This window comes from Rhodnius prolixus, unplaced genomic scaffold, assembly GCF_049639745.1.
Source record: "Rhodnius prolixus isolate KJV_2025 unplaced genomic scaffold, Rpr scaffold_10, whole genome shotgun sequence".
Taxonomy (NCBI): domain Eukaryota; kingdom Metazoa; phylum Arthropoda; class Insecta; order Hemiptera; family Reduviidae; genus Rhodnius; species Rhodnius prolixus.
The window spans coordinates 24572971-24595724 of NW_027411615.1; the positions used below are offsets into that span (position 1 = coordinate 24572971).

General features: G+C 32.7%; 1 protein-coding gene and 2 long non-coding RNA genes across 9 annotated transcripts in view; 1 reads left to right on the plus strand and 2 right to left on the minus strand.

Moving 5' to 3' along the window:
- LOC141457007 (uncharacterized) overlaps positions 1-9327 on the plus strand; it is an 81996-nt gene extending 72669 nt beyond the window's left edge. For 3 of the 5 annotated variants that reach the window (XR_012460158.1, XR_012460154.1, XR_012460157.1), the window contains 2 exons: positions 6001-6066; positions 9066-9327. This is a non-coding gene — a long non-coding RNA (uncharacterized lncRNA). Of the gene's footprint in view, positions 1-6000; positions 6067-7270; positions 8838-9065 lie in introns of those variants that run through there. The other 2 variants (XR_012460156.1, XR_012460155.1) reach the window with 1 other exon arrangement.
- Positions 1-22754, minus strand: part of LOC141457004 (uncharacterized) — a 275187-nt gene that overhangs the window by 240393 nt on the left and 12040 nt on the right. The gene's annotated exons all lie outside the window — the stretch shown is intronic.
- On the minus strand, positions 585-22677 carry LOC141457008 (uncharacterized). The gene is made up of 3 exons (XR_012460159.1): positions 22367-22677; positions 2374-2472; positions 585-721 (listed from the first exon to the last, which is right to left on the minus strand). It is a non-coding gene; the product is annotated as an uncharacterized lncRNA (long non-coding RNA).

Genomic DNA, 22754 nt, shown 5'->3' on the forward strand with positions numbered 1-22754 from the left:
AACGATCTAAATAATTTAAATCGCTGTAGGACAAACTGAATGTGGCCCAATTCATAACTTTCACACAACTCAATTATTTTTTGTTCATTTATTCTTTTTTTTAAAAATAATTTGTAGCAATAAGTTTATATATATATATATATATAATCATTTTATCTTAACAAAAAATAAAACCAAAATCCAAAAAAAAAATGGGACCGGTTTGGTCTTGTTCGTATTGTCGGTAGCAATTAATTTTTATTAATTCAGTTGATTTTATTGAATTTGTTATAAAAGTATAATTTGTCAATTGAAGGTCGCATGTGTTCAATAAACTGATAATTATTTAATGTTCAGTTTCAAATGTTTGTAAAATATTTCTGGCTGAGGGTGGAGCGTTTAATTTGAATTAGTTATAAATTGATAATATCTTAAGACATACGAGTAATTAAATATTTATTAACTTTCAAAAATAAAAATAAAAAATTGAGCTGTTTCTTATATAAAGCTCCGGAGAATAAGGAAGTGTAAAAACGTTTCCACGATGGGAAATGAACGAAGTAGAATATTTTAAAAGATATCTTGCAAAAATGAATGAGTAAATACGTAACTCCATCAATTTAATCAAAATTGTTGGCCAAGTGAACATGAACAGTGCATTATAATTGAAATGCTATCGTCACAAACATCACGCGATTCTTGCATGGTGCATAGACAGCGATTTCCAGTGCAATAAATTTGCCTGAAAAAAGAAAATTGGCGATTACTGAATTTAATATGAAAAAAGAAGTTTTTTTACATTTTATTATTAAAATAAAAATGATTCTATAGGAGGAAAAGATATTTTGTTAGATTACAGAATATTGTGTACATATTACATCAAAGGTATTTTGTGACCAAGACCAATTTTAATTTTAAATTGAGTTTTTTGTTTTGACGCAGACATTTTGCCATAGTTATTTTTGCCAACTGACCACGCTAACATATCCTTTCTCTGACTGTAATGGTTGAGGAGAGAGATGTTGGTTGTAGATGTTGATGGATAAATAACACTTTTAGTATCGGTATAAGATATTATATATTTATATGACTGACTGCCAAGGACTGTATACTTTACACTACAAGAACAGAACAGACTGACTGACGTGGCTAAACGATGTGTACAACTCAAGTGTAAGACTTTGAACAGAATTACAGAATCTCCGAATCTCCGAATCACAGAATCTCCTTTTTGACTTTCCTCTCGTTCTTATATACATTCGCCGAGCCTCCCTTCTCTGTGTGCCTCTCTCTCTGGCTAGAGTGGATGAGTGGTGGGGTTTCACTACCCCTACGCTAGAGTGGATGAGTTGTGTGGTGTTCACTACCCCTACACTGACAAGTAATGTTCATCATGAAATTTGTCTTTACCTTCTCTTTATTAGTAACTAAACAGGTATAATTTTACAGATTTTCCATTTTCACTTTTTACCAAAAATATCCGTTTTTTGGCCTCCTAAAACTGAAAAAATTTTTTGTTTTTTTACAAACTGTTCTGTAACAGTATGATCAGCATCAGAGATGGGCCACTGATTAAAATTACAATTCCATTTAATCATAAACTTAATTGATTAAATTTTTTAAATTGATTCAATTGTTGGGTTCTGGCCTACTCAAGATTTCCACGCCTAGCCGCAATCCACTAATTCCTGTATCATTCACGACACTATCCGGATAGAAAGCTTGGCAAAAAATAAAAAAACTCATGACTGGAATTGGCAATAATCTTTCTTCCTTTTAGATTAATTGGTCAGTCACCAAAAACTGTAAACAATCTTCTATAATTATTACATAAGTGAGTAAAATTGTATATTTCACAGAAATCAACAGGAATTCGTTCTCTCCAAGAAGTGCCATTAATCAAATTTTCTGAAAAAAATGTTTCATTTAAAAGTTGTAGAGCTATAAGGGAGCCAGATGGCTACAAGGGAGCCATATTTAAAGAAAAGCGTTGGAATCATTTCTCCGGAAATTTCCCCCCCCCCCAAAAAAAAACAAAGAAAAAAACATTCTATCAATTGTTACTTTCGGAAGACAGAGTTTCTTTTTTTCTTCAAATTATTGTTGTCCTGGCAACAAAGAGTAAGTAAGGAAATATAAATTTCCAATTTTCTAACGAATTTTACTTTTTGATTTAAGTTTTTCACATAAACAGGACGAAATTTCCTAAAAAACATTTTTTTTACAATCTCAGAGGCCCGCAAAACGGATTATTTCCTGGTGAAAACTAGCAACTATCGCGATACAATTAGGAGAAAGTAATATTTGAGCATAAATTAGAGGGCAAAGCCTTCGAACTACAACTTAACGTTAAATACAAGTTAACCTTTAGATAAGAACAAAGCTAAAGCAAACCTGGTTACATGTGACTGGCCATGTGAGAACGGTTCTTGCTATGGATGGGTGGTATTTTGTTTTTTCGTTTTGAATTAATTCTGTACAGTTTTATGGGTTCTGCAAAAAAAACAAAAACGGAAGGTTCACCTACTCATAACATCTCCACATGCGTGTACACTACGTAACAGCTACGGCCTGTATCGCATGAAATACTCGCAAATGACATTACAAGTCGTGAACATTTATATTCCATATTAGGGAATAATAATATGTTTTATTACTTTTACAGTTTCACATTATTATCATTTTTACTTCCCCGTACTAAAAGTGAAAGTGTTTCGTAACAATAAAACTGAAAATGGAGAGTTGATTTTGAGGAAAAAATAAAATAAAAATTGAAAAAGATACGATTACATTTTAAACAATTATTTCCGGTTTGTTAACTGTATTACTTCATAATCTTGACACGAAATCATCTTGCAAGTTGAAGATCGTTCAGGGAAGAGTTCTTGGGCTGCATAGTTTTTATTTGGTTAGAGGGGAAGGCTTAACAGGCAAACTGCTCGAAAACTGGCCTTTCCAACATATTTCGAAACACATGTGACTGCTTGCTAACTGCAAATATCGTCCTCGTACCCAGTAAATTTTTTTTAAATTTTCATCTTTACAGATGACTACAAACCAGGTACAAAGATACTCAGGCTGTAGGATCTGTAAATCAACTACTATTTAACACGAATCCCAATATTCAATAAATCCTAGCAAAGTACGTAGCGAGAAGAGAAAGTCGTGCGAGTGTGCTCGTTAATTGATTTTAAAATTAGTTCCATTAATACGCACTAAGAAATATAAAACAACTACTATTTAATACAAATTGTAGATGACAAGAAAACCTAACAACGGGGAAGAGAAAGTCGTGTGAGTGTGCTCATTAATTGATTTCAAAATTAGTTCCATTTATACGCATTGTGTTATATAAAATAACTACTATTTAATACAAATTGTAGATGACAAGAAAACCAAACAACGGGGAAGAGAAAGTCGTGTGAGTGTGCTCATTAATTGATTTCAAAATTAGTTCGTATTAGTAAAAAAAAGTCGTGTGAGTGAGCATATTAGATGATAAATAATAAATTGGAAATAAAATTAATAATCTTGGTCAATGGAGCCGAAAACTGCCGACAAAAACCGATCGCAATCGGCTTGTTAGAGAGAAGAGAGAGAAAAGTGATATTAAAAAACACGGCTAAGGCACGTTGGGTTACAGATCCAGTAATTCCTAGAATTTTGTTCTGTCTAACCCATCGTGCCTTGTTGGCATAGGTTTGGACTGACTTTACTGCTCTGTAGCGAGTTTATCCGCTATACCTCCGGAACGGATAATCGTAGAAACTTCAAATTTGATATATAGTTTATATGACATCACAGGAAGCGACAATAAATTTTTGGTCAAAATAGGTCTACCGGAAGTACCACTTTACTGAATAGATTTTCCACTTTTTTACCTTTTTTAGAAAAACCGCTCCTTGGATTTTCTTGAAACTTGGCATAATTATAGCTCTCAAATAGTTCTACAACTTTTATGAGAAACGTTTTTCTCTAATACTTCGATTAAGGGCACTTTTGGGGGAGGGGGTGTTTGGTCAGTCTGGTAGAATGCCAGTTCGCTGTAATATATGGGCTATAAACATAATTAAGATTAAACATAATTAGGATTAAATGAGAAATAAAATCGGTCAACCGGATGTTCCTCTTTATTGTAAATATTTTTCAAATTTTATTTTCCTCATTCTCTAACAGTTTATTGTTTAATGGCCGGCCATTGTATTTAAGGTGTAATCAACGCATATACTTAATTTTTTAAACTACAAGTTTTAAGGAGATTTTACATACAAAATACAAAATTGCATTTAGGTCAGTACGTAATTTCCGGCGAGGAAAAGGTGTAAAAGAAAGACGAGTAGAGACGAGGTCCGGAAAGAATGAAGGGGAGTCTATCTGTGTACAAAGCCATTTGAGCATAAAAAAGCAGTACGGACAGAGGGAGCAGGATAGAGTGAGAAGGCAGACAGAGAGAGAGTAAAGGTTTGAAGGTCGTCGGGAGTGACAGTGCGGAAAGATTTCGAGGGAAATGGACTGCTGTTAGTATGGAACCAAGAGCTCCGAACTCTATTACCTCACTCATGTACAACATTTACAAATGATTACCTCATTTATTTATTTATTTTTATTGTGGAATATAAATTTTTATTTGTATTTATGTGCAAAATTCTAGAACAATATCCTGTTTAATATTCTATCTTATATAACAGCTCAGGAAACTTTAAAAAGTGAGATTCAGTTATCTGGCCCAAATAAAAGACGCACGAAACTTAGCAAGATTTTCTTGGTTCTATCGTTTCGAATTAAATATCTGTTTGTTTCAGAACCTACAAAATTTTCAACAAGATTGAAAGATTTGAAGAAGGTAGTTAATGTCTGCGATATTTTCCCTTTATAGTTCGCTGGGATTCCACTTCTTCAGGTATTTATTAACATTAACTTAGGATAGTTAATGTTAATAAATACCTGAAGAAGTGGAATCCCAGCGAACTATAAAGGGAAATATCGCACTTCGAAAATAATGCACCCGCTTTAATCTTAGAAACTTCCCAATTATTAAATAGTATTCTAAGAAAGGGCAAATCGGTACCTTTAATCTGGATTAAGGGCCATACAGGACTGAGAGGAAATGAAATTGTGGATCGTAAAGCCAAGGAAGCGATCTCCCTACAACATACATCTCCATACTCAATTTTAGTCTCCGATATTAAGAATTATGCAAAAACGGAGTGCTATACAGAATGGTAGCGGATATACGAATTGTCAAAGGCGAGAAAAGGCCAATTTTACACAACCATATAATCTAGTATCCCCAAAAGACCTTGGTTTTATAGATACAAAAACTACAATAGGAAGTTTGTTAGCACACTCATTAGAATGAGGTTTAACCACAATTATTCGCCGCACCAACTAGCCAGGATTGGTACAGAAACATCTCCAGTACTCCTGTACTTCTGGAATAATAGCAGACGCCACAACCATCTAATCCTGGAATGTGCTAACAATACTAAAGGAAGAGAACGTTTATAGAGGACTGTGATAGCGACTGGATGTCCGTTACCTGCCAATTTAAATACTATTCTGGCAGCTGATGATGGCAGCATTTACGCAGAACTCTTTAAGTTCATAACAAATAACAAGATAACTCTGTAAATATTCAATATACTAAAGAAGCTTCGAAAGAAGAATGTAAATGGCTGATTTGCTAGCTCAAGAAGCCAATAACAAAAAACTATCCTAAGTTCTTTACAGTGAGCCTTTCAGACACCCTAATACCTCTTCAATTGCAGTAAATTGAAATTGATAGCATCGTTGATTTTATCTGTCATGTTTATTGTATCCTTGACCGGTTTCGGATCTTCAACCATCATTAGAGGTAGATTAATGTAAGGATTTCAACTTCACCACCTATGTTCACGTCTCTCAGCATAATTTTATTGATAAATACGCAGAGCTATTAAAATTAAATTTAATAAATTTCAAATAGAAAATTTAAAGCGAAATATTATTATTATCATTTTAAATTATAAAACTTTTGTTTAGGGAGAAAGATTATAACAATGGTTATGCACTGACTGAGAATGAGGACGTTCAAAAGAAGCCTCTATGGTAAGTAAGCCTAAAATTCTAATCTAAATTATTAGATGAAAATAGAAATTTTAATCCCATAAAGAACCTTTAAAGAGGTGTGAAAAAGGATACTACTTCAGTGACGACCAAACTAGGGTGGCCAGCCTGGAGCAGACACGTTTAAAACCTCCGTCTGTTTACATAACACAGAAGTGGGTCCCATTTAACTGTCGTTACCGCTTTGTTTGAACAACACTTCCCGCAGGAAATGCTTTCTTAATATATCATTCTTACTTCCGATTTATTTTTTTTTAACTTCTGAATTATTTGACAGCAGAATTCAAAACACTTAATATTAAAACTTTCTGAATTGTATAGGTAATCAGAGGAGTAGTTATTATTATTATTAGTTATTATTATTATTATTTTAATTATTTAAAGCGCGTCAACATCTGAGGTTATTGGCGCCCGGAGCTTCTTCCAGTGCACTGCCGGCCTCCGGACAGTGTTCTCTCGTTACAGACAACACTGTCCATCAGCGGGTAGTGAGCTGTAAGAAGCTCCTAGGAAGAGAAAATCTAAGGGTCAGCAGCTGGATTCGAACCCGGGACCTCCGCTTGGGAATCCATTACGCTAACCTCATAGCTAATCCCTTCCCTTTATAATTATTTTTATTATTATTATTATTATTGGCATGGCAAAGTCTTCTTCGGAAACCAACTTCATTATTGTATCTCTTCGTTTCGAGGAGCATCGCTGGTGCCCTTCATTGGTGGCTTCTTTCAAGGCTGATGAAAGGTATATGGTTTTCAATGAAAAAAAATAAAATTATTCAATTTTTGCGGTTATAATCTCCCCACATCTCAAGAACTTCCTGATGAAGGACACCAATAATACCCGAAACGTTAGATTAATAAAGAAATTGGGCTGAAAAAAAATAATATACTTTTTCAGGTCATTGCCGATAAGTTGTTGGTACACTATCCAATCACAGGTTACGATTCCATTAAAAATATAACATATTTAAAGTAAGTACGACCTAGATTTGGATTAATTTAAATCACGTGAACTTCTCATTATACGCTAGCAGCTGTCGTGAATCTTTCCGTGTTTAGATTAACATTTACCCTTGGGACTTCCGCAACATCACCAGTCATAACAAGCTTCTCTCCAAGAAGGTGAAATTTTATTGCTCTCGGGAAGAAAACGTCATAAATCAACTAAGTATTCACTGATTGTTTAGGTCATCTGAGGTCATTGGTATCCGCGGATCTCTCGTCACAGACAACGAGCACTATTCATCACCGAACAGCCAGCTGTAAGAAGCTCCTAGGAAGAGAAACTCTAAGGATCGGCAGATCGCTGGATCTCCACTGAGCTGTTAATCCATTTCCTGCTGATTTTTACTGTTTTTCTTTTAAGAATGTTTTTTTTAGTGCTGATCAAGTAAAATTTCATTTAATGACATTTAACCCAATGTATTTTTACATTATTTATGTACACACCACGCACTGTAATGAATTTTTGGGGATAAAAATTGAAATAAAAGATTAGATCAAGCGCAATAATTACTCTTATTTATTACAAAGAGAAAGTAATGTCATTACTCAAGGAGATTTACTATAATAATAATGCTCTTTGTAAGAACAAATATTTCCCTGAGCATTTTTTTCTGTGATGAGGAGAGTTGTGAAATACAAAATGGTGTAACTGTCCTCTAGGAACCTGTAATCAGTCATGCTTCTTTGGCCTTCTAACTATATACATATTCATTATGTACTTCGCCAGACCTTGTCCTTTATTTCGTATCCGTTATTCTATTAAATGATATTTTACACTTTAGATATGATTGTATCGGAAAAATCTTCTCCATGATTACTGATAATTTTGTAATTTTTTTTTTCTGTTCCTGATTTTGCATTTCTGTCAATAAAATAGGTTAACATTGAAAATGACTTTGAGTTTAGCCTCTTCTATCCTCACAGCGTCTCCTTCTTGCTCTTCTAGTCAAGCTAGGTCCTTCCAACAGGGAGCTAAGTACTTTCCAGTTATCTGTTGGACCAACTACCTGTTCATCATACCCGTTTTCTTCGACTCCTCACCATTAATCCATCTTTTCAGCTTCTGAATTTGAACGTTAAACCTCCGATTTAAAATTCCCTGACCGCTTTCGGGTTTTTTATCCATTACCAGAGGTAGATTTAATCAATTTAGGGTAGAGAAATTCGACTACAGATACGTTTAACTTTCAAGGATTTTTTGTTTTGTTTTTTAATCATTGTTATTTAAGTATTTTACAAACTTTTTCACGAAGTCCTTGATTTTATCACACAAGGAAAACACTCTTAGAAGTTGGGGCTATTTATTCCTCCACGTTTCTTAACTATTACTATTTTGATGTTATTGAATATGGTAATAACTGTCCATACTTCTAGGCGCATTCTAATTAAATCCAAGAACAGCAATACCAACAATTAATATGGAAATATTTAATTTTCACAATGACATTTACTAAAGTAATCGTCTCAATCAATACAAAATACTTGCCAAGCAAGAGACTGGTCGCCATGTTGTATTGAATATTTATCAGGAAGCGAGCAGAGAATATATTTAATGTATGATGAGATTCGATGCCAACTAGGACATCTCCAAGGCCTTCTACTGAAGAAACTGATCACAATTAAAACTACTTTTTGTTTCTTTTGCTTTAATATCTATTTAAATGTAACTATGTAACAATTTATACTACTTGAACAACTGCATAATGTATGAGACTGATAATCTCAGTTTATTTACTACTGTCCAGATCTAAAATCCAATAAGTATCTTACGAATGAAAATAAAATATTAACATAATTCTGATATTGATCGTTGAAAGCACAGCTTTGCATATGACTAAACTTTTAGAATTCCAAAACTGGCTTTCCTTGAATATATTTAAATCAGTTTTTTGTTCATTGATTTTTGTTTAGTAAATTTAAGAATATTTAAATTATTCTGATTTAAGTAAATTGCATTCTCGCTACTTTAATTTTCAGCCAAAATATTTGTGGCTGGTCACTACAAGGAGCAGTGATTCCAAATCATTGGACATTTTATGGACAAGCAAGCTCGTCAAAACCCAGTAAATATTTGCAAAGATCTGTCTGGAATTATAGCTCATGCTTCCATTGCCCATTGAAACCACCAACAGACGCTGTTTAAAATAGTTGTTTATGTAATTAGTGCGGGAAATGTTACATTTCTCACGAGCGCCGAATAAACAAATGAACATCTCAGTTTTATTATTTTTATTTATTAAACAAGGTTAATTTTTTAAATATATATTTTTTTTTTTTTTTTTTATAATATTGCTGTGAATTGCTTTCATTGTATCGATTAAGGCTGGATCGCGTGGGTTACAAATTAAATAGGTTAACAACCAGGAGCTTGACGACAACGTGTTAACGAACTGAAGCAGTGACACTAATAAAGTGGTTTTATTCAATCACTATGATAAAGTTATTTATTAAATTTTAATACTAAATTGAATACAATAATATTTAATAGTGATTTTACGTTTAGTTTTTTAAGAAATAGATGATTGCAAAAAAAAGGTAGTTGGAATTAGCACAAGATTTACGCTGTTAGTTAGTCTTATAATAAACATCGCAAGAACTTAGTGAATTGAAATTAATAGAATAGCTTTTTCATACAAATTTCTAGCAGAGAATGAACCTTAACATGGCAGAAATGTTTCTATCATTTTGCTATATCGCAAACCTTAATATGTCTGAAAATAGGCAAAACGGAAATGCGGAATAACTTTATCTGCCCTTAACTAGAGATTTTAGAAAAAAAGTAACAGTACGAAGAGTAATAAACAAATTGGTAGAATTTAGTTAAAATCAATATAAAAATTAGAGGGAAGGGATTAGCTATGAGGTTAGCATACTGGACTCCCACGCGGAGGTCCCGGGTTCGAATCCAGCAGCTGACCCTTAGATTTTCTCTTCCTAGGAGCTTCTTACAGCTCACTGTCCGGTGATGGACAGTGTTGTCTGTAACGAGAGAACACTGTCCGGAGGCCGGCAGTGCACTGGAAAAAGCTCCGTGCGCTAATAACCTCAGATGTTGATGCGCCAAAAAAAAAAAAAAAAAAAAAAAAAAAAAAAAAAAAAAAAAAAAAAAAAAAAAATATAAAAATTAAGTGACCAAAAACTGGTTTTAGGCATCAACTTGGTAATTATTGCTCTTTTTTTTAAAGATTTATGTGGCAGTGCAACTTTCCTCATAATAACATCTTTATGTGAGTTACGACCAGTTGTGAGCTTGCAATCTCTAATCATTACAGACACTACAATAAGTAAATACAGGGTGTCCCAAGCTATATGGATAACGACTTTTTCTCGGAAACTAAGATAGCTAGAAAAAAACTAAAAAATACGTGTTCCCTTAGTTTTTTGTTAGGAATCCAAATTTACTTTGTAAATTTTTTTCGGTGCTTCCAGAAGCAAGATACAGGCGCCAACTTCATTTTTTCAAATGGGAAGGTGGGGTTTTTATTTCAGAAATAGATTCCTCTATATTTTAAAGAAAAATTTATTTGAAAGGTAAAGGAGTTACAGGTATCTATTATTCTCTGCTTTTTCATCTACAGATGCAATCCCGGCTTGATTCTGATACACCTAGATTTAGAAATGCTTTTAGGTAAGCAGAAATAAGGAAAGAAAGAAAAAAGTTATGAATAATCACCTTGTTTTTCAGGTATCCCCAAAGGTGTCAAATCGGGTGAACGAGGTGGTCACTGAATCGTCCCCTCGATATAACACGCCCATCAAATTGCCTATCGAGATATCTCTTTACATGCCTGATGGTGTTATATCGACACGGGGGGCGATTCAGTGACCACCTCTCTCACCGGATTTGACACCTACGGACTATTTCCTTTCGGGATACCTGAAAAACAAGGTGATTATTCATAACTTTTTTCTTACTTTTCTTATTTCTGCTTATCTAAAAGCATTTCTAAATCTAGGTGTATCAGAATCATGCTGGGGATTGCATCTGTAGATGATAAAGCAGAGAATAATAGATACCTGTAAGTCGGTTAAAGCCGAATCTATTTCTTTGGCAGTAAGGGACGATTGGCAGGAAAGAGCATGTCTATACATCTCTAATGGTGGAGGCCATTTCGAGCATGATCTGTAATATTAATGAGTACAATTTATAATAAAATAGTACTTTTCTTCTTATTCAATCAAAAAACTGTTATAATATTATAATTTTGTCATTTCTTATAAGAATCATGTTTTCATTCATAACTTGTAAAATATCGCTCACAGAAAAAACCGTTCAAGTAAATTTTTCTTTAAAAAAATTGAGGAATCTATTTCTGAAATAAAAACCGCACCTTCCCATTTGAAAAAATGAAGTTGGCGCCTGTATCTTGCTTCTGGAAGCACCGAAAAAAATTTACAAATTAAATTTGGATTCCTAACAAAAAACTAAGGGAACACGTATTTTTTAGTTTTTTTCTAGCTATCTTAGTTTCCGAGAAAAAGTCGTTATCCATATAGCTTGGGACACCCTGTATACACTGTTCTTTGGTCAAAAGGCCGAGACACAATAAATATTGAGTACATACCTACTCTTTGCAAACCAACTGGTGCCGAAAAGTTTTGCTTTCTACGATAAACATTTAAATAAATTCCTGTATTTATTTATTTATCTTTTCTTTTTTGTACGCTAGCATTAGTGAGGTTCTAATAACTAGAGATACTTTCATTACTTGGTAAATAAATGTATTTTTTTTTCCTATTAGCGGAACTGCCTTCCGGAAAGTGGTTGTTTGACTAGTAATAGATTACTTCGTAAATGCAACTCACATGAGACCAGCGTCAGTCATTATAACCTGCTGTCCACTAGAGGAAAGACATCAGCCAGGAAATAATTCAAGAACTTTCACCATAATTAATGAACTTTTGAAACATTACTGTTGCATTATAAAACAAAAAACTAAATAAATACAAATTAAGAGACCACGAAATCCATTTTTTGGGGAAGCCTATTTTCTAGTTATCCACTAAGGGTGCCCACAGCTTGATAATACTTGGCAAACTCTATTTGCTTTAATGTCTATCAGAGATTAACTGTTAAAACTCAACTTCTTTTTTTATGCATTAAGTTAGCTAAGTGATGAGATGAAGTTACATATCAATACAAAAGATTAAGTTTTCGCTGCTCCATCCATTAGCAGTAGTTTATGTTAATAGCGGTATATAGTAGAATGATGAATGTGTGAAGCGAATGTATTTGTAGGTAAGAATGGAGAGTGAGTGATATTCTAGTGATAAGCACCTAGACGATGCTGGCTGTATGGCGGAAGCCAATGCCAAAAAATAAAAAATAAAAAAAAAAAAAAAAGATCTATCTATGACTACCCGTAGATATTACGTAATTTAGATTGTTTATAAAGTTAGCTAATTCGTTTAGGGTAGAACTAATGAAGAGCTAAAGTATTCATCTTATCATTAAGGGGTTATAGGCAGTCAGAAATTTGAAAAAATCGATTTTTTTTTTTGTATATATATTAAAGTATAGTATCTCAGGAATATTGTCCTAAAATTTCAAGTCGATCCGAGCAAAATTGTAAGAGTGAAAGTGTTTACAAGCCCCGACCGTTCGAATTACCAGCGCTGAGCACAGAGCTCAACTTGCTACGCGGGAGGCAAGAATCCTACGCAGACAGCAGAAATCGTAAAACTTACGACATTTTGGAAGACATGGAGGACTTATTTTATGGGCCTGGAATCGATGACACTGTGTAAGTTGAAAAAAAGATTATCCAGGTTTTATTCGCAAACCATTAACCACTGAAAACTTTAAACGCGTTTTTCTCAAAACTACGTTTTCAAAGTCGGTGGACACGATTTCTCAAAATCTACTGCACCGATCTTTTTGAAATTTTACGTATTTCTTTTACACATAGAAATCGTACTTGGACGAAGGATTTTTTTTTCCAATGAATAGAACTTGTTTTACAAACATAAAATGGTCAATTTTTTTAGTGAAAATCGTGAATCAAACTTTAAAGTTGTCCCAAAAATTAAAAATTCAATTTTTTTCTAAATCCTTCGGTCAAGTACGAGATAAAGTCATCTACTAACGAAATCTTTTCGAAATTTTGATTTCAGATGACCCAGTCTCAAGATATCATGTCCACGAGAGGGTTGCATTTATTTGACGTGTTGCATTAAAATATTCGCCATTAGTACAATTATTATTAATTTGTAACGAAAAAATTACAATAACTTCTTTAAACATGGACTGATATGACGCAAAAGTTCCCGAATAAAAAAGTAAACACGTTTTTCCCCCAAAAAAATTGAAAAAATGACTTTTTTGGCGCCTCTGACTGCCTATAACCCCTTAATTTCTCTGTGGACATCTATTCTCTTTGGCCAAAGCAGTCATACAAAGGTGGAAAAAAAGGCAAATTTAATAAGACATGAAATATTACCCATATTTTAAAAATTAGATATAGGTTTACACATTTCTTTAAACAAAGAAAATATGAAGATCAATAATGAAATTCCTGGCGCCATAATAACGTTATTGTTATTTAAATCAACCATTAAGTAAATATTTATATTCAATGTTGATGTTACGTCGTATTCGGCGCATAAATGTTATTACAGTGAATAAATTAACGCAAGAGATAGTTTACTGAAAATAAAATAATTTAGTTATTAAGCACTAGAATTCAATTTTCTTAAACTAAATATTAGAGTATAAGGATATTTAAAGATCATAATTCAAAACGAAATTTTCAAACCAAAGTAAAATTACTCTGGTTATATTCACGCAGAGAATTTCAGTGTAAATTATTCTAGAAAAATGGAGGCCAATGACCCCTTCGGCACAATACAGTTCACAGAATGTATATTCAATAATCTACTCGTATTTATTTTCATTCATAGTGTATCGCGTAACAGCACCGAGTTTCCGTTTTTATTGAACTTTAATTGGAATGCTGCGCTGTTTTATGGCGGGCAGAAAGGCGATGATTATATGGACTGCAATAAATACCAGTATATTTTTTTAGAATGTACTGTTAGTTATTTTTACGAGAGTCACACTTCTCTATGACTACTTCTGTTCCTTAGAGTTTCCAATCAAATTGTGAAGTGAGGAATCGTTTTAGGCGGAAGTTAAAGTAAAAGTTTGTCATCAGCTCTTTAAGAAATTTGCTTATAATTTGTCACATCCAGTAGATATATTTATAGCAACAGATATTTTAATATTCATTGAATAAATTGTTATTAAATAATAACAAATATTGATGAATCAGAGTTATTCAAGCAATCTCAAATTAATATAGAACTTGTCACAGTTGGCTATATTAGTTATTTCTTCTTTGTTGAAACACCCGCAAAACAAGGCAACCATCTTCATTTTTTCCTCTAAATTTATTAACTTTTCTACACGAATATCAATTTGAAAAAGTAAATAAAATCTTAACAGCCTGTTTTATTTGGATATCCTTGTTTTAAGGATTTCCTGAACTTAAAAAAACAATCATTTAGTTTCCAGTTGTGTTTGATTTTTAACAATCACAGCGCCACATAAAATATGGCGTCCTAAGATCATAGCTCTGAGTTCACTGGCGTCCCTGAACCTTTTTTTAGTACAACTGCCGGCCTTCGAACATAGTTCTGTCATTACAGACAATACTGTCCATCACCGGAGCGAGAAGGAAAAAAATTTAATGGCAGACAAATGTAACTGTATAAATTCGAATACAGGATCTCCACAAACAGCTGTGAAAACAATTATATTCAATTTTTTTTCAGATTATTATAGAAAGGTATTTTGGTTAAACAAAATAACTGAATGCCAAACTTGCGAAATAATAATGATGTATGTCTTCTATTATAATATGGAGTAATTCCAGCACAAAAATAAATAGCAATTCACAATAATTTAACTCAAGAATGTATTCTAGTCCTTTTTCGTTTCTTAACAGCTTGAATTAGCTGTATTTTTACCATTTTGATCTAACTTTCTATGGTAATAAATTATTTGAAAACAAAAAAATAATTACTTCTCTTTCTTCAAAACTTTATATTCATAAAAATCATGTATTCATTTCTGTTGAGAGTACATTATACAGTTGAACGGTATAGTACATAGTTAATCACAGTACACTACCGCATTATGTGGCCAAATTTATGTCACGAAGTAATAGGCGCATGGAAACAGTTAATGTACGAGAGCTATGAACTGTGCGACAATTATGATTAATAAGTGTAATTAATGAACTTAATGCACTTCTTGTGTAAAGCGTGCTGTTTGTAGAAGACTTAAGAAAATGTCTTCAAGCAAAATAACATTTTGTACAGTATATTCTTATTTTTTTTAATTTGCATAGCTTGAACTTCGATTTGCAAACCAACTGAGCAAATCTCTCTAACTTTTTCTTCAACATGTTATTTTTTATAATCGTTTTGAATTTTTATAAGCGTCTTGTTTAAAGATTACTTCTGAGCGAATCAAATAAAATGATTCCTAATCAATAGTTTGATAATAATGATCTAATCCCGTGTTATCATCTTTAGAACTTGATCCGAACGATTTAACAAAGTACCAGCTGAAATAGCAGGCGATGAACGTGTTAATGACGGTATTTAATGATTAGAAACCGAGTCAATTGTCATTTTTACATATCTATAATGGTTTATTACCTGTTTAATCAAATTTGACCGAGTTTTAGACGTGATTTTTCTTAAAAACAATATTTTTTTTTTACATTCAATAATCAAATATTATTCACTACAGTTACATTAACCTAATAACATAGCAACCTCGTTCACCAACATCTTCCCGATTTACTTCCATTTTGTTCATCAAAATGGTTGTGAGAAGGTTTTAGGAAATGTCTAAGTACTTTTTTTTATTATGAAAGGAATAAATATTTAGACAAATAGTACAGAAAATAGTAAACAGAATTCAGAAATTGGCAGTAACAGCGAAGATTCACATCTGTTTTGTTTCGTACAAGTAAAAACTCTGGCGAAGCAAATTAAAACCATTGGTACTATAAAGACTAGATAATGAATTATCGTTGTTCTCGAAGATATTAAGAGAAGACTATTGTTACACGAGCAGATAGACAGAGAGCAAGCTTGTCCAAGTCAAAGAAATGGGCCTAAAACACGCAATTTCATTCAATATCTGTTTGAAACATAAATACCTACCTTAACATTGTTATAATATTTTCTTTTCATGACAGTAAATTTATGTTCTGTTTTTATTATTTATTTGCGTTATAAGTTCTTGAATTTTATTATTACTAACTCGTAATTTCATCTTATTAATTTCTGGTTAGTTCTAAATGCATAGCTACTCATAGATGCAATTCGTTTTATAAATAAATTTCAATTAAATGCTGTATAACATATCTAATTTATGAAGGAATAACACGGTTACGACTGTATGAGACCTTGTAAACAATTCAATTTCTTAAGCTACTGGGAAAACAAAATGGCAAACATTTGGACATGTGGTTTGACACCTAGGTGTCTGTTACAACGGGTTGTACTTTTTTTAAATAAAACACCTTTTATAACTAAACACGTATATTCTAATAAAACACATTCAAGTTGCACGCCTCTCATCACATGACTATCTCCAATAACCTCAATATCTGTTACCCTCGATACTACAGTGTCCAAAAACGGGACTTCACTATATAAATGAAGGAGACAAATTAACAGAGACAATAGCACTGTATCCGCTTCACAGAATCTAAACTGCTGGAAAAAGAGTAACCTCTTTCCTTACAAGATGATGGTATAGCCTAAGATGATGGCTGGATGATGTTCAGTATAGTGCCGGATTTACAATACTAACATTGCCAGTATCCAAGCTACCCAAAATAAGTCTCTCAAGTTAGTCACTTATGCATATCAGCATCTTTGGAATCTGTGGTACATGAGAAGTACAATATATGCATGGTGGAGAAGCTACCTGACAGAGCAACTCTTCATATAATGCTGTGTAGAATGTTAGGCAACTATAAAGCTCAAATTGGGAACAGAAATAGGAGCAAAAACCTGTGGGGATACTCGGTATTACGGAAACGATAAATTACAAACAGTAAACATTACCAAAGCAGTCGCTTCTTGCGATTTTTGGTTTTATATTCTGGTTCAACTCGTACAAAACAATTCCGAATACCTGGCCGATTCTTCTTAATGAATCGTAAAAGAAAAGATTGTTTTGGTAGCCAACTATCCCTGAATCCTTAACAATAAAAGAGTTATCATTTTCTGTAAACAATTCTTGAATGCTTGAACATTGCTTAGATCATATGGTATATAATAGTACAGAAATGAACAACACAAAATGATGAAAAGATGGTAACGGTTAAGTGCACACAATACCCAAGACTGTCTCATAAAAATTCACGCATAAAAAATTACAGTCACTCCATACTATTCATACTTAGCACAGTTTAGGTTACTAGGCCGCTTCTATGTAATAATCGTCCTCTTCTAAAAGCGAACCAACACAGGAAGTTATTAAACATTACGAAATAAATGAAATGTTAATGACATTAAAAGAAGACATGATAGTATTATTAAATAAACTGAATTTTGTAGTATTCAAATTTTATTTTGACGTGTTTATAATATCAAATTATATCTTTTAAAGAATAAGAAACATTTTGAAGAACTTGAGATAGTTAGCTTGAGATACTTGGGAGCTATTTTAGGAAGATTATTTTTGTATTAAGATTTGGGAATTATCTCAAAACTCTATTATTTCTATCTACAATCCTGCGGAAGCAAGGGTGCCTCAGGGAAGTAATCTCGGCTATAATCTCTTCACAATATTCACAAACGATATTCCTAACAGCCCAAACATATCTACACTTTCTTTTGCTGACGAAACTGCTATCCTTACATCACATGAAGATCCTGTCATCGCAACTCGAATATTCTATCGAATATACTTATTCGAATTCATTCTTTGGATAGCCACTTGCTCTCTAAATGGTAGATACTTTTCTTCTGTTGATGAAGTTCTACTTGGGACTCTATCTGGATAAAAGACTCACTTGGAATCTCCACACAAAAAACATACACATGCAATTATACACTGATAAAACTTTGAGCATTACTAACTAGTTTTAATCAATAGTCCATACATTCTAATTAGGCGTTCTCAATCTGATTTGAGAAAACGTTTGACGTATTCTGTCAGAATTATTCAAGATCTAATTTGATAAACACAAACTACACACGAAATAGTTTCATTGCAATTCCATTATACTTTATACCGCGATTAGTGTCACCGTTTAACCATATAGAGGATTATGGTCCAAGTGGAAGATGGATAATTTCATTCATAAAATTTTATCTTCCCGTAGATTAAAATAAAGACAATGGACAAATATTGTTCACAGATAAATATGTTGATTACTTGGGATGGGAACAACATGGATGTGACTACACTCCAGTATATAAATACACACAACTATAATAAATTATTTAAGATAAAATACGTCAGAGTGCACGCCCCAAGGACAAATATAAAACCGCCGTCTTCATTTGTGACTGATTCGATCGACGTGTTACTCCTTTTGTTTACATCATGTTGCCCTGGGCTACCTGACTGTAGAAAGGAAAATTATATATTTATAAAGGCAAGTTTAATTTGGAAAATATCTATAAAGAAGCGTCATTGTTTTAACGTATTTTAATGAACATTTTCTTTTGAATTTTAACAAAAAAGAGAAGTTTCGATCACATGACAATCATTTTCAAATTCTGTGCTTCACTCATAGTTAAAGAAAACAAAATTTCTTTGCAGGAGTCCCCGGACAAAGAAGTAAAGTAAAAGTAAGTAAGTAAAGTAATCGCTTATTTTTTCAGGCGGGGCTTAACGTCCAACTACCATTTTACTAGGTGTCGTGGACGGAGGCGACTAGCAAACGTACTTTACTATTTCTCATTTAACCATTAAATAAAATCCAAGACCTAAAGACCGGGAATCGAACCCAGTACCACAATGCATATTAGTTTTGCAGGTCTCACCTCTTAACCCGCTCGGCTACCTTGGCGCCGACAAAGAAGTATATGCTTTCAAAAGTTATTTAGGCTTTCTCACAAGGTAAAATAATTATAATGTTAAATAATCTATTACAAGAATCGAAACGACGATTCATATCGTTCGGAATTTTTTAAATATTTATAGACGAGAGATTTGTTAGGATTTTTATCTTTTTCTAAGAGGTTGAGCGTGGGAAAGCTTGCTGAGGTTTTCAGGATGCTGACCTAACTGAAACTTCTCGATTTACAGAGCAGGATATTCAGGCCCTCCCAGCAAACACGCTTGGAATGTTGGATGTTAAGCAGCAAGCCAAGGATCTATTAAGTTTTCATTTACTTTAATTATAACAGCAAATAAGCGTAAAAAAGAGACAAGGAAATGTCAGAAATTGAGTAAATTCAATTAGTTACCAAAGGGAGTGATAAATTAGAACTTGATGCATTTCTTTTATCTAAACTTCTGGACGAAAGTGTGCCAGTTCGGTTATAGAGACTATCAGGATATGAGAAATATTTTTCACGTCATTTCGAGTATTTATTTTTACAAAAAACTACACTTAAATCAATTTCAAAATCAGCAATAATATGAACAACGATCCCTTTTTTTATTAATAAAGTAGGAAATGATTTATTATATTTCTTTTCTTCATAATACCTAAACCAAAGACGGTTCTATATCATTACCGTCATATACAGTTAAACGGGAGAACGCTGCCAAAAACTGGAAGTCAGTGAGCCTAAAGAAAGTAGATGACAGAATGGTATGTAGAATGGTCTACAATAGGATAGAATAGTTTGGTAAAAGTCTTCATAATAACGAATGTTGGTCAAGTCAATCGAATAAATACTAGAACAGCTATTGCCCAGCTCTAAACCACTTCCCGCAAAAAAAAAAAAAAAATTGTTTCTGATCAACAATTATTATCTACGGTGCAACAACAACACAAAACCTTCGCATACAACAAACAAACGTAAACAAACAAAGATGATTAGCCTTACAAACAATAACTAAATACATTGGCCAGCCCAAGGCCACTTTTTTTACAAATATTGTTCCAAGTGTAGCCTAAATTTAACCAAGTTATTACCACTTACGAAGTCATTAACGCAGTTTTTTTTTGTTGTCCATCCTCTCTCTGATATTTGCTCTTTCATTTTAAAATATTTATACTACTTTCAAGAGGTTCATAAATATTATTATTAATGGGTGTGAACTATAAAGTCAAGAAAGGGTTGAATCTTAATCTAAAAGCAATGTAGTACATAGGACGTAAAAACTAGCAAAGTGAATCAGTAATTGTCAAAGTCCAGGCCATTGAAATTTACTTCTAAACATAATAATTTTTCTGAATTCGACTAAATGAAATTTTTTAATTAAAAATTTAATCTTAAAAAAAAAACAATCACTTGATAAATAAATAAATCACAACTTTTGAGTTGCGAACTGTTGTTTACCCATAAATATAAATTTTTAATGTCTTTAGCTTACACAACTTGCATTCAATCTAACAATTAGTTCAAATCACATGATTTTCTTGAATTTTAAAAACCAATTTACCTATAAATGATTTTAGATGAAATTCTATTATCTCCTGGGTTCCAAAAAATTTAGTAAAACTAAAAGAAAGGGCCAAATTTTTGCATTCACTGCCCTACTCAAATTTCCAAAATCTCAAGCCCAAAACTAATTCTCGATAATCCTCTAAAATATAAGTATTTTTTTAACTCAGGAAACCTCGAAAAGTTTTTTTCCCAATCATTAAGAGTAAGAAATAAATATTATAAAAGGACATCTCCGAGCCCTGCCGGCTTCAAGGTACTGTTTTCTCACACATACAACACTGTTTACATAATTAAGGATTCAAAATTGGCGAGGAATCGGTCAAATAAAAAAAACAACAACTCGTATTTTTACCAACGTTTCGACAAATATATTGTCTTCTTCAGTTTCTGTAACTCAACCAACCCGCACATAGCCACACCCTGAAGAAGACAATATATTTGTCGAAACGTTGGTAAAAATACGAGTTGTTGTTTTTTTTTATTTGACTGCCAATTTTGAATCCTTAATTGAATAATTTACGGTCACGAAACCTATATTCACTGTTTACATACTGCAATGTTTACTTGTAAAGAAAATTTTTATTAAAAGATCTTACTCTCATTTTGATGTAACACTTTAGGATAGAGATTAAAAAAAAAAACAGCAGGAGATGTAAAGAGCTTAGAGATTCGTAGCTTGACGAAGATAACCAAAGAATACAATACAGCAAACATAGTGATTGCAAGAATGTGATTTCGAAACAAGAATAACGGAAAATGATCTCCTGGAGATTTTCGAAACTTGTTCAGATTTTGCTAGGTTCACGGCTAGGAAAAGCTGCAGGGGTCATACGACCAATAGAGTTCGCTTAATTGAACACGAAGTAAGAAATCAAAGACAAAGTGAAGTCTATTAAATTCATCTTTTATCTATGTGCTAGCAAAGATCTATCTAGTGAATTTGACTCAATCAGATATTGCAATTCTTATTGAATAATAAGAAGATATTTATATAATAACTTTTTTCATTATTTATTTATTGCTACCTTCACAATGCATATATACATCAGGCAAAGTGTAGGTAGAGAGTAATTACAGTTATATGATGCAAAACTGCCCCGGGATAGCCGATGCATAACATATAGGAAGCGAGAAATTGTGTGAATTGTGTGCAATAGAAGATCATAAGACCAACGTGGTTTTAGATATCTTGTTGGACAATTAAAGGAAAGAGTTCCAGCTGTCGAATTTGGATAAGCTTCTGTAGAAATTGAGGAATCGTGAATGGATAGATTCGATGATCTTTGTGAAGGATGAGGTTAGAGACATAATACGGGAGGAGGACTTTTGATTGTAAGGATTGGATGCGACAGAGATCCTGGAGGATTTAGTTCGAGTCTATAAGAATATTTAATGTAAAACTGACATGTTAAGACTTCCTGCAGAAGAAAATGGTAGTTTTACAAAGTTATTTCGTGCAACACTCCCAACAGTTGCAAGTTATGTAAGAAGGTTTGAGGTCCACTTGATTTGTACTGAATAAAAAAATCAGCGACACAATCTAATTTGATACACCTATACTAATGTAAAGTAGAATTCAGTGTTCTTTACAACAGAATAACGAATGTTGCCCGAACTTTTTATTTGAAGTAATAGCAAAAAGTGTGATTTGCAATGTACTAAGTCAGATATAATCATACCTTGTTAAAAGTTGAAATTACAGCTTACCCACAAAGTTACCTTACTTAAATATTTGATTTGTCACGTTCTTAAGCCTTTTTTTTTTTTTTTATCAGAATGACCGATTTAATATAAATACAAACTAATTTCCTTAAAAATGTCCTTTCCGGAATGTTAAAATAGAACATTGTCAAGCAAAAATATACCTAAAATTATTTTTAGTAATGCTGACATGATTTCATTTCAAAACAATCCGTTTGAGAAGTATTCGTTAAATAATTAAAATCGACTAAAACCAATAAACAATGAGTAATCATAATTTTATGATGAGATAATTTTATGGTTTAATTTAATAAGAATTTTAAAAATAATTATATAAGATAATTCAAACAAACAAATTATATCTGT